The following is a 13,392-nucleotide window of genomic DNA, read 5'->3' on the forward strand; positions in this document are numbered from 1 at the left end:
TTTATCTTGAGATGATTTCGGGGCTTTTAAGTGTCCCCGCGGCCCGGTCCTCGACCAGGCCTCCACCCACAGGAAGCAGCCCGTGGCAGCTGACTAACACCCAGGTACCTATTTTACTGCTAGGTAACAGGGGCATTCAGGGTGAAAGAAACTTTTGCCCATTTGTTTCCGCCTCGTGCGGGAATCGAACCCGCGCCACAGAATTACGAGTCCTGCGCGCTATCCACCAGGCTACGAGGCCCCACGGGTGGGTGGATTATAGGTGTTGCACACTCAATGACTGAGAACTCAACAGAAACTTCAACAGCATGGGTGACGGAGGTGGCAGTGTTGTTACCATAAATGGCATTCAATTATGTAGGTAAATTATTATTTGAATTGGTTTCTTGTTTACGGATTTCAGGTTGTACACACTCACTGACTGACTGATGCCTTTCCACCTGGTAGGGACTCATATGTACATTAGAAATGTGTCGATTACGCCATTGTATTGAGGCGTAAGACTTCGAACAGTGAGGACATGAGAAATCCTTCTGAGCACCACAGGATGAAGGGAGCTTGCCAGCCAGTACCTTAGTGGGAACTTCATCGCCATGGGTGACGGGGGCGGCTGTGTAATTACAATGAATGGCAGTTAATTCTGGAAGTAAATAGATTTTGGACTTTGTTTCTTGTGGGCGGATGTCAGGTTGTGCACGCTCGCTGTCTGAAAAATGATGGTGCGGTAAGTCAACTGGCTTCTGCTTGAAGATATCAGGGATCTTTCGTTGCCTGTCTCCTTTGCGACTAAATATTGTACATGGCGGTAAGCTGAAGGTTGCCACTGAGACTTCTCCGGCATAGAAATGTGGTGTTGAACACAACCAATGACTTCAGTGTTAGATACAATCAGTAGGTGTCATAGGTTTCACCGAAAAAACGTTTGTAAATACCCTGATAATCTTCATCTTCAGTTATATTGTCAGAAACAGGTGCAGTAGTTTTACTTGTTGAATTTTCTGTAGAAACATTACAATAATAATCAGAGGTGTCCTCAAATATGTTCTGGTGTTGTTATCTCATCCGGCATAAATGTGGTGTTGAACATGACTGTCGTTACAACTGGCAAGCGTCGCTTGTCTAGCACTGGATCTCAAACTGTGTTATTACTGGTTTCGTTTGATTCACTTTCTAAAGTTTTGTCGAAAATATATTTGGAAGCATAAATGTCTTTATCGTCATTATCAAGGCATAAAATTTGGCTGCCACTAGTTGTAGATTTCCTTTTTATATCGGGATTAATATTCTCAAAACCAACGCTGTCCTAAAGCGGGTAAGGGGCAGTAGATTTAATGTTACTTGTTGAATTATCTGCAGAATCCTGACTAAAATGTCAATAAATTCCATCGATAAATTTGTCAGGCGTTAACGATCAGGATCCATTCTGTTCAATAAATAACGGGAGACTTAAAACTCGATACCAGTAAAATACGTCTGGTGTATCAGCCGCACTATCAGATGAGCTAACGAGTCCCATCTGCCCGAAGGAACTGGTTTTAAGGCGCCAGAGGGCCTTAAAACTATAATATATTAACAATCAAATAAAAGGTTAATCAGAAAGACGAAAATAGCAAAAGTGTACAATAAAAAGACTGGTAAACTTCATGCAGAATTTTTCAACCCTTCTCAGTGCCGTCTCGGTCATCAATGCAGCAATTCAGGGAATTTTAATCATGTACTTCCGTTGATGCGCGCAGTAACCAGTAAGCATGTCATTTTCTACAACATATTTCATGTGTACAAAGAAAATAGGTTATTTAATTTCAGAATTGTGGGATTTTTTTTATTAAAATTATAGAACATAAACTTTTAAAATTCACATAGTTCATAGCTAGTTATAGCGGCGACTATATGGTGAACAGGAAGCAATTTATTTTAATAATACTTGAAACAACATGTAGAAGGTGTATCTGCTGGAACTTAAGCAGATACGATTGATTGACGCCTACCCACCTTGTAGGGCTCTCTTGTGTACGTGATGAAGGTGCCAATTAAGATATTGTCTTGATATGTAACGCATGGAACAGTTAGGACATAGGTAAACCTTCTGAACAACGCTGGATGTACCGCGCTTGCCAGCCTGTACCTTAACGGGAACTTCATCGCCCTGGGTGACTGAGGCAGTCAATTTTGCAGATAAATTGTTAACGGGCTTGGTTTCCTGTGTGCGGATTTCAGGTTGTGCACGCTCACTGACTGATTGACGCCTTTTCATCTGGTAGTGACTCATATGAGCGTTAGAGATGTGCCGCTTACGCCAATTTTTTGAGGTGTAGGATCTGGAACAGTGAGTACATGGGAATTCCTCCTGAGCACCACTGGATGTAATGAGCTGGCCAGCCTGTATCTTAACGGGAACGTCATCACCATGGGTGACGTGGGCGGCAGTGTAGTTACCATGAATGGCATTCAATTCTGCAGGTAAAGTGTTATTGGGCTTGGTTTGTTGGGTGCGGATTTCAGGTTGTGTACACTCACTGAGAACTGAGAACTCAACGGGAGCTTCATCACCAAGGGTGACGGGGGTGGCAGTGTAGTTACCGTGAATATTAATCAATTCTGCAGGCAAATTGTTATTGGACTTTGTTCCTTGTGTGTGGTTTGCAGGTTGTGCACGCTCACTGACTGAGAACTCAACAAGAACTTTACCAGCATGGTTGACGGAGGTGGCAGTGTTATTGCCATGAATGGCAGTCATTTCTGCAAGTAAATTGTTATTGGAATTGGTTTCTTGCATGGGGATTTCAGGCTGTGCACACTCACTGACTGATTGACGCCTTTCCGCCTGGTAGGGCCTCATATGTACGTTAGAAATGTGCCGATTACGCCATTTTATTGAGTCGTAGGAATTGGAACAGTGAGGACATGGGAAATCCTTCTGAGCACCACTGGATATAAGGAGCTTGCCAGCGTGTACCTTAACGGGAACTTTATCCCCATGGGTGACGGGGGCTGCATTGTAGTTACCATGCTTGGCAGTCAATTCTGCAGGTAAATTCTTAATGGATTTGCATCTCTTATTTATGTGACAAATGTGCTTATTAAGACATTTTCTTGAGAGATAATGCCTGGAAGAGTGAGGACATGGGTAAACCTTCTGAGCACTGCTGGATGTACGCTTGCGCTTGCCAGGCTGTACCTTAACGGGAACGTCATCGCCATGGGTGACGAGGGCGGCAGTGTAGTTACCATGAATGGCATTCATTTCTGCAGGTAAAGTGTTATTGGGCTTGGTTTCTTGGGTGCGGATTTCAGGTTGTGTACACTCACTGTGAACTGAGAACTCAACGGGAGTTTCATCACCAAGGGTGACGGAGGTAGCAGTATAGTTACCGTGAATATTAGTCAATCCTACAGGCAAATTGTTATTGGACTTTGTTCCTTGTGTGTGGATTTCAGGTTGTGCACGCTCACTGACTGAGAACTCAAGAAGAACTTTACCAGCATGGTTGACGGAGGTGGCAGTGTTATTGCCATGAATGGCAGTCATTTCTGCAAGTAAATTGTTATTGTTATTAGTATTGCTTCCTTGCATTGGGATTTCAGGTTGTGCACACTCACTGACTGATTGACGTCTTTCCGCCTGGTAGGGCCTCATATGTACGTTAGAAATGTGCCGATTACACCATTTTATTGTGTCGTAGGATCTGGAAGAGTGAGGACATGGGAAATCCTTCTGAGCACTTCTGGATGTAAGGAGCTTGCCAGCGTGTACCTTAACGGGAAATTTATCACCATGGGTGACGGGGGCTGCATTGTAGTTACCATGTATGGCAGTCAATTCTGCAGGTAAATTCTTAACGGATTTGCGTCTCTTGTGTATGTGACGAATGTGCTTAGTAAACCATTTTCTTGAGACATAAGGCCTGGAACAGGGAGGACATAGGTAAACCTTCTGAGCACTGCTGGATGTACGCTTGCGCTTGCCAGGCTGTACCTAAACGGGAACTTCATCACCATTGGTGACGGAGGCGGCAGTGTAGTTACCATGAACGGCATTCAATTCTGCAGGTAAAGTGTTATTGGGCTTGGTTTCTTGGGTGCGGATTTCAGGTTGTGTACACTCACTGAGAACTGAGAACTCAACGGGAGCTTCATCACTAATTGTGACGGAGGTGGCAGTGTAGTTACCATGAATATTAGTCAATTCTGCAGGCAAATTGTTATTGGATTTTGTTCCTTGTGTCTGGATTTCAGGTTGTGCACGCTCACTTACTGAGAACTCAATGGGAGCTTCATCACCAAGGGTGACGGAGGTGGCAGTGTAGTTACCATGAATGGCAGTCAATTCTGCAGGTAAATTGTTATAGGAATTGGTTTCTTGCATGCGGATTTAAGGTTGTGCACACTCACTGACATATTGACGCCTTACCACCTGGTAGGGACTCAAATGTACATTAGAAATGTGCCGATTACGCCTGTTTATTGAGTCGTAAGACTTGGAACAGAGAGGACATGGGAATTCCTTCTGAGCACCACTGGATATAAGGAGCTTCCCAGCCTGTACCTTAAAGGGAACTTCATTACCATGGGTAGCGGGGACGGCAGTGTACTTACCATGAATGGCAGTCAATTCTGGAGGGAAATCGTTTATGTACTTGGTTCCATATGTGTAGATTTCCAGTTGTGCACACTCACTGACTGAGAACTCAACGGGAGCTTCATCACCAAGATTAATGGAGGTGGCAGTGTAGTTACCGTGAATGGTTATCTTGAGATGATTTCGGGGCTTTTTAGTGTCCCCGCGGCCCGGTCCTCGACCAGGCCTCCACCCCCAGGAAGCAGACCGTGACAGCTGACTAACACCCAGGTACCTATTTTACTGCTAGGTAACAGGGGCATAGGGTGAAAGAAACTCTGCCCAATGTTTCTCGCCGGCGCCTGGGTTCGAACCCAGGACCACAAGTCCAGCGTGCTGTCCGCTCAGCCGACCGGCTCCCATTAAGGTAGCCAATTCTGCAGGCAAATTGTATTGGACTTGGTATCTTGCGGGTGTATTATAGGTGTTGCACACTCAATGACTGAGAACTCAACAGAAACTTCATCAGCATGGGTGACGGAGGTGGCAGTGTTGTTACCATAAATGGCATTCAATTATGTAGGTAAATTATTATTCGAATTGGTTTCTTGTTTACGGATTTCAGGTTGTACACACTCACTGACTGACTGATGCCTTTCCACCTGGTAGGGACTCATATGTACATTAGAAATGTGCCGATTACGCCATTGTATTGAGGCGTAAGACTTCGAACAGTGAGGACATGAGAAATCCTTCTGAGCACCACAGGATGTAGGGAGCTTGCCAGCCAGTACCTTAGTGGGAACTTCATCGCCATGGGTGACGGGGGCGGCTGTGTAATTACAATGAATGGCAGTTAATTCTGGAAGTAAATAGATTTTGGACTTTGTTTCTTGTGGGCGGATGTCAGGTTGTGCACGCTCGCTGTCTGAAAACTGATGGTGCGGTAAGTCAACTGGCTTCTGCTTGAAGATATCAGGGATCTTTCGTTGCGTGTCTCCTTTGCGACTGAATATTGTACATGGCGGTAGGCTGAAGGTTGCCATTGAGACTTCTCCGGCATAGAAATGTGGTGTTGAACACAACCAATGACTTCAGTGTTAGATACAATCAGTAGGTGTCATAGGTTTCACCGAAAAACGTTTGTAAATACCCTGATAATCTTCATCTTCAGTTATATTGTCAAAAACAGGTGCAGTAGTTTTACTTGTTGAATTTTCTGTAGAAACATTACAATAAGTGTCAACATTACAATCAGAGGTGTCCTCAAATATGTGTTCTGGTGTTGTTATCTCATCCGGCATAAATGTGGTGTTGTACATGACTGTCGTTACAACTGGCAAGCGTCGCTTGTCTAGCACTGGATCTCAAACTGTGTTATTACTGGTTTCGTTTGATTCACTTTCTAAAGTTTTGTCGAAAATATATTTGGAAGCATAAATGTCTTTATCGTCATTATCAAGGCATAAAATTTGGCTGCCACTAGTTGTAGATTTCCTTTTTATATCGGGATTAATATTCTCAAAACCAACGCTGTCCTTAAGCGGGTAAGGGGCAGTAGATTTAATGTTACTTGTTGAATTATCTGCAGAATCCTGACTAAAATGTCAATAAATTCCATCGATAAATTTGTCAGGCGTTAAAGATCAGGATCCATTCTGTTCAATAAATAACGGGAGACTTAAAACTCGATACCAGTAAAATACGTCTGGTGTATCAGCCGCACTATCTGATGAGCTAACGAGTCCCATCTGCCCGAAGGAACTGGTTTTAAGGCGCCAGAGGGCCTTAAAACTATAATATAATAACAATCAAATAAAAGGTTAATCAGAAAGACGAAAATAGCAAAAGTGTACAACAAAAAGACTGGTAAACTTCATGCAGAATTTTTCAACCCTTCTCAGTGCCGTCTCGGTCATCAATGCAGCAATTCAGGGAATTTTAATCATGTACTTCCGTTGATGCGCGCAGTAACCAGTAAGCATGTCATTTTCTACAATATATTTCATGTGTACAAAGAAAATAGGTTATTTAATTTCAGAATTGTGGGATTTTTTTTTATTAAAATTATAGAACATAAACTTTTAAAATTCACATAGTTCATAGCTAGTTATAGCGGCGACTATATGGTGAACAGGAAGCAATTTATTTTAATAATACTTGAAACAACATGTACAAGGTGTATCTGCTGGAACTTAAGCAGATACGATTGATTGACGCCTACCCACCTTGTAGGGCTCTCTTGTGTACGTGATGAAGGTGCCAATTAAGATATTGTCTTGATGTGTAACGCATGGTACAGTGAGGACATGGGTAAACCTTCTGAACAACGCTGGATGTACCGCGCTTGCCAGCCTGTACCTTAACGGGAACTTCATCGCCATGGGTGACTGAGGCAGTCAATTTTGCAGATAAATTGTTAACGGGCTTGGTTTCCTGTGTGCGGATTTCAGGTTGTGCACGCTCACTGACTGATTGACGCCTTTTCATCTGGTAGTGACTCATATGAGCGTTAGAGATGTGCCGCTTACGCCAATTTTTTGAGGTGTAGGATCTGGAACAGTGAGTACATGGGAATTTCTCCTGAGCACCACTGGATGTAATGAGCTGGCCAGCCTGTATCTTAACGGGAACGTCATCACCATGGGTGACGTGGGCGGCAGTGTAGTTACCATGAATGACATTCATTTCTGCAGGTAAAGTGTTATTGGGCTTGGTTTCTTGGGTGCGGATTTCAGGTTGTGTACACTCACTGTGAACTGAGAACTCAACGAGAGCTTCATCACCAAGGGTGACGGGGGTGGCAGTGTAGTTACCATGCTTGGCAGTCAATTCAGCAGGTAAATTCTTAATGGATTTGCGTCTTTTATTTATGTGACAAATGTGCTTATTAAGACCATTTCTTGAGAGATAAAGCCTGGAACAGTGAGGACATGGGTAAGTGTTATTGGGCTTGGTTTCTTGGGTGCGGATTTCAGGTTGGAGGGTGACGGAGGTGGCAGTGTAGTTACCATGAATGGCAGTCAATTCTGCAGGTAAATTGTTATAGGAATTGGTTTCTTGCATGCGGATTTAAGGTTGTGCACACTCACTGACATATTGACGCCTTACCACCTGGTAGGGACTCAAATGTACGTTAGAAATGTGCCGATTACGCCTGTTTATTGAGTCGTAAGACTTGGAACAGAGAGGACATGGGAATTCCTTCTGAGCACCACTGGATATAAGGAGCTTCCCAGCCTGTACCTTAAAGGGAACTTCATTACCATGGGTAGCGGGGGCGGCAGTGTACTTATCATGAATGGCAGTCAATTCTGGAGGGAAATCGTTTATGTACTTGGTTCCATATGTGTAGATTTCCAGTTGTGCACACTCACTGACTGAGAACTCAACGGGAGCTTCATCACCAAGATTAATGGAGGTGGCAGTGTAGTTACCGTGAATGGTTATCTTGAGATGATTTCGGGGCTTTTTAGTGTCCCCGCGGCCCGGTCCTCGACCAGGCCTCCACCCCCAGGAAGCAGACCGTGACAGCTGACTAACACCCAGGTACCTATTTTACTGCTAGGTAACAGGGGCATAGGGTGAAAGAAACTCTGCCCAATGTTTCTCGCCGGCGCCTGGGATCGAACCCAGGACCGCAAGTCCAGCGTGCTGTCCGCTCGGCCGACCGGCTCCCATTAAGGTAGCCAATTCTGCAGGCAAATTGTATTGGACTTGGTATCTTGCGGGTGTATTATAGGTGTTGCACACTCTATGACTGAGAACTCAACAGAAACTTCATCAGCATGGGTTACGGAGGTGGCAGTGTTGTTACCATAAATGGCATTCAATTATGTAGGTAAATTATTATTCGAATTGGTTTCTTGTTTACGGATTTCAGGTTGTACACACTCACTGACTGACTGATGCCTTTCCACCTGGTAGGGACTCATATGTACATTAGAAATGTGCCGATTACGCCATTGTATTGAGGCGTAAGACTTCGAACAGTGAGGACATGAGAAATCCTTCTGAGCACCACAGGATGTAGGGAGCTTGCCAGCCAGTACCTTAGTGGGAACTTCATCGCCATGGGTGACGGGGGCGGCTGTGTAATTACAATGAATGGCAGTTAATTCTGGAAGTAAATAGATTTTGGACTTTGTTTCTTGTGGGCGGATGTCAGGTTGTGCACGCTCGCTGTCTGAAAACTGATGGTGCGGTAAGTCAACTGGCTTCTGCTTGAAGATATCAGGGATCTTTCGTTGCCTGTCTCCTTTGCGACTGAATATTGTACATGGCGGTAGGCTGAAGGTTGCCATTGAGACTTCTCCGGCATAGAAATGTGGTGTTGAACACAACCAATGACTTCAGTGTTAGATACAATCAGTAGGTGTCATAGATTTCACCGAAAAACGTTTGTAAATACCCTGATAATCTTCATCTTCAGTTATATTGTCAAAAACAGGTGCAGTAGTTTTACTTGTTGAATTTTCTGTAGAAACATTACAATAAGTGTCAACATTACAATCAGAGGTGTCCTCAAATATGTGTTCTGGTGTTGTTATCTCATCCGGCATAAATGTGGTGTTGTACATGACTGTCGTTACAACTGGCAAGCGTCGCTTGTCTAGCACTGGATCTCAAACTGTGTTATTGCTGGTTTCGTTTGATTCACTTTCTAAAGTTTTGTCGAAAATATATTTGGAAGCATAAATGTCTTTATCGTCATTATCAAGGCATAAAATTTGGCTGCCACTAGTTGTAGATTTCCTTTTTATATCGGGATTAATATTCTCAAAACCAACGCTGTCCTTAAGCGGGTAAGGGGCAGTAGATTTAATGTTACTTGTTGAATTATCTGCAGAATCCTGACTAAAATGTCAATAAATTCCATCGATAAATTTGTCAGGCGTTAAAGATCAGGATCCATTCTGTTCAATAAATAACGGGAGACTTAAAACTCGATACCAGTAAAATACGTCTGGTGTATCAGCCGCACTATCTGATGAGCTAACGAGTCCCATCTGCCCGAAGGAACTGGTTTTAAGGCGCCAGAGGGCCTTAAAACTATAATATAATAACAATCAAATAAAAGGTTAATCAGAAAGACGAAAATAGCAAAAGTGTACAATAAAAAGACTGGTAAACTTCATGCAGAATTTTTCAACCCTTCTCAGTGCCGTCTCGGTCATCAATGCAGCAATTCAGGGAATTTTAATCATGTACTTCCGTTGATGCGCGCAGTAACCAGTAAGCATGTCATTTTCTACAATATATTTCATGTGTACAAAGAAAATAGGTTATTTAATTTCAGAATTGTGGGATTTTTTTTATTAAAATTATAGAACATAAACTTTTAAAATTCACATAGTTCATAGCTAGTTATAGCGGCGACTATATGGTGAACAGGAAGCAATTTATTTTAATAATACTTGAAACAACATGTACAAAGTGTATCTGCTGGAACTTAAGCAGATACGATTGATTGACGCCTACCCACCTTGTAGGGCTCTCTTGTGTACGTGATGAAGGTGCCAATTAAGATATTGTCTTGATATGTAACGCATGGAACAGTGAGGACATAGGAAAACCTTCTGAACAACGCTGGATGTACCGCGCTTGCCAGCCTGTACCTTAACGGGAACTTCATCGCCCTGGGTGACTGAGGCAGTCAATTTTGCAGATAAATTGTTAACGGGCTTGGTTTCCTGTGTGCGGATTTCAGGTTGTGCACGCTCACTGACTGATTGACGCCTTTTCATCTGGTAGTGACTTATATGAGCGTTAGAGATGTGCCGCTTACGCCAATTTTTTGAGGTGTAGGATCTGGAACAGTGAGTACATGGGAATTCCTCCTGAGCACCACTGGATGTAATGAGCTGGCCAGCCTGTATCTTAACGGGAACGTCATCACCATGGGTGACGTGGGCGGCAGTGTAGTTGCCATGAATGGCATTCAATTCTGCAGGGAAAGTGTTATTGGGCTTGGTTTGTTGGGTGCGGATTTCAGGTTGTGTACACTCACTGAGAACTGAGAACTCAACGGGAGCTTCATCACCAAGGGTGACGGGGGTGGCAGTGTAGTTACCGTGAATATTAATCAATTCTGCAGGCAAATTGTTATTGGACTTTGTTCCTTGTGTGTGGTTTGCAGGTTGTGCACGCTCACTGACTGAGAACTCAACAAGAACTTTACCAGCATGGGTGACGGAGGTGGCAGTGTTATTGCCATGAATGGCAGTCATTTCTGCAAGTAAATTGTTATTGGAATTGGTTTCTTGCATGGGGATTTCAGGCTGTGCACACTCACTGACTGATTGACGCCTTTCCGCCTGGTAGGGCCTCATGTGTACGTTAGAAATGTGCCGATTACGCCATTTTATTGAGTCGTAGGAATTGGAACAGTGAGGACATGGGAAATCCTTCTGAGCACCACTGGATATAAGGAGCTTGCCAGCGTGTACCTTAACGGGAACTTTATCCCCATGGGTGACGGGGGCTGCATTGTAGTTACCATGCTTGGCAGTCAATTCTGCAGGTAAATTCTTAATGGATTTGCGTCTCTTATTTATGTGACAAATGTGCTTATTAAGACATTTTCTTGAGAGATAATGCCTGGAACAGTGAGGACATGGGTAAACCTTCTGAGCACTGCTGGATGTACGCTTGCGCTTGCCAAGCTGTACCTTAACGGGAACGTCATCACCATGGGTGACGAGGGCGGCAGTGTAGTTACCATGAATGGCATTCATTTCTGCAGGTAAAGTGTTATTGGGCTTGGTTTCTTGGGTGCGGATTTCAGGTTGTGTACACTCACTGTGAACTGAGAACTCAACGGGAGTTTCATCACCAAGGGTGACGGAGGTAGCAGTATAGTTACCGTGAATATTAGTCAATCCTACAGGCAAATTGTTATTGGACTTTGTTCCTTGTGTGTGGATTTCAGGTTGTGCACGCTCACTGACTGAGAACTCAAGAAGAACTTTACCAGCATGGTTGACGGAGGTGGCAGTGTTATTGCCATGAATGGCAGTCATTTCTGCAAGTAAATTGTTATTGTTATTAGTATTGCTTCCTTGCATTGGGATTTCAGGTTGTGCACACTCACTGACTGATTGACGTCTTTCCACCTGGTAGGGCCTCATATGTACGTTAGAAATGTGCCGATTACACCATTTTATTGTGTCGTAGGATCTGGAAGAGTGAGGACATGGGAAATCCTTCTGAGCACTACTGGATGTAAGGAGCTTGCCAGCGTGTACCTTAACGGGAAATTTATCACCATGGGTGACGGGGGCTGCATTGTAGTTACCATGTATGGCAGTCAATTCTGCAGGTAAATTCTTAACGGATTTGCGTCTCTTATGTATGTGACGAATGTGCTTAGTAAACCATTTTCTTGAGACATAAGGCCTGGAACAGGGAGGACATAGGTAAACCTTCTGAGCACTGCTGGATGTACGCTTGCGCTTGCCAGGCTGTACCTAAACGGGAACTTCATCACCATTGGTGACGGAGGCGGCAGTGTAGTTACCATGAATGGCATTCAATTCTGCAGGTAAAGTGTTATTGGGCTTGGTTTCTTGGGTGCGGATTTCAGGTTGTGTACACTCACTGAGAACTGAGAACTCAACGGGAGCTTCATCACTAATTGTGACGGAGGTGGCAGTGTAGTTACCATGAATATTAGTCAATTCTGCAGGCAAATTGTTATTGGATTTTGTTCCTTGTGTCTGGATTTCAGGTTGTGCACGCTCACTTACTGAGAACTCAATGGGAGCTTCATCACCAAGGGTGACGGAGGTGGCAGTGTAGTTACCATGAATGGCAGTCAATTCTGCAGGTAAATTGTTATAGGAATTGGTTTCTTGCATGCGGATTTAAGGTTGTGCACACTCACTGACATATTGACGCCTTACCACCTGGTAGGGACTCAAATGTACGTTAGAAATGTGCCGATTACGCCTGTTTATTGAGTCGTAAGACTTGGAACAGAGAGGACATGGGAATTCCTTCTGAGCACCACTGGATATAAGGAGCTTCCCAGCCTGTACCTTAAAGGGAACTTCATTACCATGGGTAGCGGGGGCGGCAGTGTACTTACCATGAATGGCAGTCAATTCTGGAGGGAAATCGTTTATGTACTTGGTTCCATATGTGTAGATTTCCAGTTGTGCACACTCACTGACTGAGAACTCAACGGGAGCTTCATCACCAAGATTAATGGAGGTGGCAGTGTAGTTACCGTGAATGGTTATCTTGAGATGATTTCGGGGCTTTTTAGTGTCCCCGCGGCCCGGTCCTCGACCAGGCCTCCACCCCCAGGAAGCAGACCGTGACAGCTGACTAACACCCAGGTACCTATTTTACTGCTAGGTAACAGGGGCATAGGGTGAAAGAAACTCTGCCCAATGTTTCTCGCCGGCGCCTGGGATCGAACCCAGGACCACAAGTCCAGCGTGCTGTCCGCTCGGCCGACCGGCTCCCATTAAGGTAGCCAATTCTGCAGGCAAATTGTATTGGACTTGGTATCTTGCGGGTGTATTATAGGTGTTGCACACTCAATGACTGAGAACTCAACAGAAACTTCATCAGCATGGGTTACGGAGGTGGCAGTGTTGTTACCATAAATGGCATTCAATTATGTAGGTAAATTATTATTCGAATTGGTTTCTTGTTTACGGATTTCAGGTTGTACACACTCACTGACTGACTGATGCCTTTCCACCTGGTAGGGACTCATATGTACATTAGAAATGTGCCGATTACGCCATTGTATTGAGGCGTAAGACTTCGAACAGTGAGGACATGAGAAATCCTTCTGAGCACCACAGGATGTAGGGAGCTTG

Source organism: Procambarus clarkii, chromosome 54, assembly GCF_040958095.1.
Source record: "Procambarus clarkii isolate CNS0578487 chromosome 54, FALCON_Pclarkii_2.0, whole genome shotgun sequence".
NCBI lineage: Eukaryota > Metazoa > Arthropoda > Malacostraca > Decapoda > Cambaridae > Procambarus > Procambarus clarkii.